Genomic DNA, 5,506 nt, shown 5'->3' on the forward strand with positions numbered 1-5,506 from the left:
GAAATGACGGAAGAGGTGCTGATATGAATTATTCTATATAAATGTAAAACATGGAAATTAACTGTGAATTTACATGTATTAGCAAATAATGGACCACTCGCCTGAGCTCATCCTGCCAGTCAGCATCTCAGTTAATACCTGGTGTGGTGTATATCAGCAGAGTTGCTGTCATAAATGTGGAACCTTCTCAGTAAGATGGTTCAGTCTGTCTTGATTTCTCAGCAGAAACTAAAGTCAAACTCCCCAGACATGTATTAGAGTCTAACTTCAGCTCAGATTTGCTTACAGGAAGTTTCCTTTAGGTATTTAGTGTTTGTGTCCATGCAATCTTTGTTTCTAGCAGCCTCGTCCAAAGGAGAGCAGACCTGCAGCTCTGTTTGCTGAGGCTCTATGTCTGGGTGAGAGGAGCTTGATGCTCCTCTATCCTCTATCCCCTATTTCCTTTGCATGCAGTGAAATGATGAACCTCTTTTTAGAATAAAGCTGATCCATAACAACTTTAGACAATAAAATGATTATTGGTTTACCAGAGTGTGTGTGTGTGTGTGTGTGTGTGTGTTTTCTATGCTGTGTCCCCAACACACATGCGGCCCCTAAATTACAAACGGTGAGAGGAGGGAAATTTACAGTCATGTTGTCCAGGTTGTAGCCTGGGCACAGAGCCCAGTCCCTCAACACACACACACACACACACACACACACACACACACACACACACACACGCACAGCCTCTGAACCCTCAAAACACATGGGGGCCATTATTTGTAAAGTAGCTGCGGTGCCACTAGGGAGTGTTTGGAAGGAGTGTGAATGTTTGTGTGAGTGTATGTTCACTCCCTCTCTCTCACATCCACACATCAAGAGTAAGAGAGAGAGTGTGTGTGTGTGTGTGTGTGTGTGTGTGTGTGTGTGGTGGGGGGGGGGGGGATTATTAATCTCTTCTTGAAAAGGTTTTTTATCTTTGGGCATATTGTAACATGAGTGAAATGTTCACAACCAAACACACACACACTTATCTCACCTTCTGTTTGTCACATATCTTTATTATTACAGAAGAAGATAAAGCACAACATTTAAAGGCTCATAAGTGATATGAGAATGACGCTGTTCAGCGACACATTAACCTGAACAAATACAGCAGATAGACACAAATGTAAATAAAACATGAAACAAATACACACAGAACAGTCAGAAAAGACAAAAATACATGTGTGTGCGTCTGCAGACGCGGCGTCTCCTCGCTGCGCTGCTGATTTAGTCTGCGGTTCCTCCGAGAGCCTCAGAGAACCTCATGGATGAGTTAGAGCAGACGTGACTTCAAGCCACTCACCACAGATTTGGCCTGTGGACGAGCATGAAGAGCGGAAAGACTGAGAGGTTTGATCACCAGCGCGGCTAAAACAAAGTGGGACACTTGACAAATGTACTTCTCTCTATTTTGTTACCCTGCATGAGCATTTAAGTGCCTTGCCAAAAAGCCCAGGGGCTGTCCAGCCATTTTGACCTAAGGATCCGAGCGAGCGAGTTGGAGCTTCGCTTAGACGGCTGCTGAGTCAAATGTCCCTAAATGAAAGCTTCAGGTTCAAATGGACATTGACACAATAATAAAGAATAATAATCTTGCCATGCATGTTACAGGCTGTACTTACATTTTAGCCAAATGACTTTCATGTTTCCTCTTTGTGTTCTGATTTCTACGTGGTGTCATTTGATTCACGACTCTCATATCTCCCAGGGTGTCGCTTAATCTTTCTCTGTCTGCGCATCGAGCTTTCCAACACGTACCAGAATCTGGTTTCCATTCTTCAGCTATTAGACGCTGGACTGTTATCACACTACAGTTTGACATAAAGTGAACACAGACTATTTGACCTTTTCACCAAAGCTGTTTGGTCTGACATGAAGCAAATGTACAAACCCAGTTTAACAAATGTAAGGTTGTAAATTGTACTCTCCAGAGACAACAAACACATCACATCTGTGAGGAGATTTACAGTTTAATTTGCAACACATGGTCATTTATCGATGTGGAAAAGCTTATTAGCAAGTATCTGTCATAGCTAACGTAAGCAGCAGGTTCCTCTGAGAAATGTATGGCTGCATCACAACACTGTCGGGGGGTAAACAGTACACAGCTGTCTGCCTCACACAGCTCTCACACACACACACACACACACACATGTGCACACATATTTAACAAAAGCAACTATTGTATCAAGATATTCAAGAATAAGATCAATACGTCAGCTGATCAGTTAATACTCAATCTGTTTGTGTTGAAGCAGTAGTTGTTAGAATGTAAACTAAGTGCAAATATAATAATAAGACACAAACTTCTTTCAGAGATTAATGTGACATCATGCAAGTTGTTGAGTCACAACCATTGACCCCCAGTATTGATACGGATCGATCAACATCACATCAAGCAACAATGTTCAACATCGTTTATAGGAACAAATCATTAAAAACCATCACGTGATACTGTGGGTGAAAGGTATTTTTTAGTTTTAGTAAATTTAAAACATCTTTGGTGGGAGCTTCCTGTTTGAATTTCCACGCAAAGTCCATTTATCGGCTTTAATCTAACACTTTCATTGGCCTCGATCAGTCTTGCTTAAAGCAGAGTCAGGGTGGTGGTTTGATGATGAGGAGAGGAGGCAGCCTGCTGGTGGTAGGTGGGCTCAAGAAAAGAACCTCAGTAATTAAAGTGTACAGGTGATTCATTCAAACAATCTGACAACACAGCAGAGAAGACCAAGCTTAATTACACAGGCTGACTGTGTGTGTAATGGATTGTTCTTTCTGCGCAGAGGCCACGCTGTGAAGACAACTTGATCTATCCCAGCAGATTCACTGCATGATGTAAATAAAGAATATCACGCACAGAACAGCCAACAGAATGGAACTCTCATTTGCTGATGTGAAGACGGCTCACAAATACAAATTAAGTTGTGTATACTTTGGTTCTGTGCTTTATCTATTAGGACAGAGTGGTTCCACTGTTAGTTAATCAGCAACCAAGTGCCTAAACCGAACCTCATTAACGGAGAAATGAATGCATTTACTTTACTTTGGATGTTTACTGGAGTAAAAGTGAAAATCTAAGAATCTAAGTAAATATAAAGACTCCAGTAAAGTACAGAAACCGTTCAAAGATACTTGCACAACTTGCGTAACGCTACACTGTAACGTCGCACCGTGTGTCACTGCGATGTGCCCAATATATCAACCCCAAAAAAACACCACCTACCTCAGACTGTAAATGCTTTTGGATAAAAATGGAATGATGAAGCTACATTTCCATTCACCAAAGGCCTACCTGTGGCCTCTCATCGCTCATATAAAGTAAGTCAAGGAAATAGAGACGCCATTAATCTGATAGCCATGGAAATGCTTGGATTTATGTTCAACGTATTAAGTGACTCATGGAGAGGCACTATAATCACATGCCTCAAGGTTAATGTCATTATTGTCTCTCATCATCTTGAATCAATTGAATCAAATAGCTCCGACTGTCACATTTAGCTAAACTGCATAGGAAATAACCCTGATATCCCAGCATAGCCACGCCCACAATTAATCTAACCAATCAAAATATTCGCTCAAATCCAACGGCTCAAACAGCGGTCAGTATAATCAGGACATGGCCAACGGGACAAGCTCCAAAGCCCTATGACACCACACACACCAAGGTCCAAACAAAAGTCATTCCACTCATCATAAAAGTCTTTGAACATGGTATCTCAGCACAGCAGCCTCATTAGCTCCTGATAAACTGATCCTCGGTTTCATCCAATAGCAGAGCTTCTAAGCTTTTGAATGACATGCTTGCTCCAATCAGGCCTCGTTTGCCAAAGATATGACAGACGGCATCAAGTTTGGTTGTGCGGCCTGCATTTGAAGGGAGTCCAGCATTTTAAATCACCAACATCAAACAATCAGAGCCAATGACTGTTTGATGTTGAAGGGTAAATTACAAATGCAGGTTTTGTGCATTGATTGTGTAAAAATATGAATTGTAACACACATTTAAACCTTTCTGAAGAGGATTGACCACTAACTCTCAGAAAAGGACCGCTTAATATTAAAACAGATTTTCCAATGCGTCCCATTGGACCACATGGGTCAAATTTTAAGCCAAATTAAGGAGGACGGTTTGGAGCACTAATGCATTGTGTCTAGGGCAGTGGCTCCCAAAGTGGGGGGTGATATGAATAAGTACCGCCTCAGATAAATGAATGAGGCGATACTTCTTCGTCTCGCTGCAGGAGAATGAGCTTCCAGAGCCCCCACCCCCGGTCAGACTGATCAGCTGTCCCGTATTGTTTTATATCGTCCACTGTCCCCGCGCTCTGGACGCTCATTCTCCTGCAGCGAGACGAAGAAGTATCGTCTCATTCATCTACCTGAGGCGGTACTTATTCACACGGAAAACTTCTGATCTAAAAAAGGGTGGCGCGAAAGAAAAAGTTTGGGAACCACTGGTCTAGGGAGTTATATGACTCCTGTTGAAGGTTATTGATATTAAGTTAACAACACAGAACACATGGAATTTCATGGTAATGCTGCCTTCCACACCTGTGCTTCAGCCTCAGGATCAAGTCATTCTCACTTTTATTCTTTGTAGGCCAGTGCAAGAAATAATCTATTCAATATTCAATATTTGCTTGATGAAAGCATTACAAATAATAATGTGCACTGGCAAACTCAAATTAAGCACAAAGGAGCAGAGTATAACTCATTTAAAGTCACTGGATTTGCAGTGTTTATCAGACAGCAGGAATCCAGCTTTTCCTTCCATCATGATTGCTCTTATTTCATGCTCGGGTGAAAACCTGTCAAACACCAGCAGGCAGGAGAAGAATTCTGGATTTCATGTAACCAGAGCCTTCACTTTGCTCTGGCTGTGATTCAGGCTTTGATATTTTTGCTTCATATAAGAGGCAATACATTTGAGAAAGAACCTTATCTTGGTTTTATCTGTGAATAATTAATTCAAGAGGCTGAAATAATTTAGCTATTCATGACCTTGATAGTGGGCACATTAAAGAGGAGAACGTTTGCTAAACGTGGAATTATATGCAAGTAGAAAGGCGTAGCTACATCACCAGAGTCACCCCAGAGTAAACAAACGGGTTCAGCAAGCAGAGGAGGGATTAGCATATCTGCACTTAACTTATTTTATCCTGTGAGAATCATCAATATTAAAGCTGAGCACAGGCAGAAGTGCTGAGGTGGCTTTTAGCAGCAGCAGGGTGAAGCTCAGTGTTTAAGGAGAAAGATAAATGAGAGCTCTCCCTGGAACCTACAAAGGCTCTAAGCTCTCTTTATCCTTCTTTTTCACCATAAAAATCTCTCATTTTCAAATTATTTCACACGTTTCACATCACAACTGTTTGGTCTCTTTGTGCTTTGAGAGTGACTCCTTAGTGATTCATAGTGCAGAAACATTGACTAAACACTTTCTACAGGTTGTCATTAATTTAACGGCTTCATTCTGCTGCTC

Source organism: Genypterus blacodes, unplaced genomic scaffold (assembly GCF_046128005.1).
Source record: "Genypterus blacodes isolate CSIRO-AG114 ecotype Tasmania unplaced genomic scaffold, CSIRO-AGI_Gbla_v1 ptg000088l_1, whole genome shotgun sequence".
NCBI classification, from domain to species: Eukaryota; Metazoa; Chordata; class Actinopteri; order Ophidiiformes; family Ophidiidae; genus Genypterus; species Genypterus blacodes.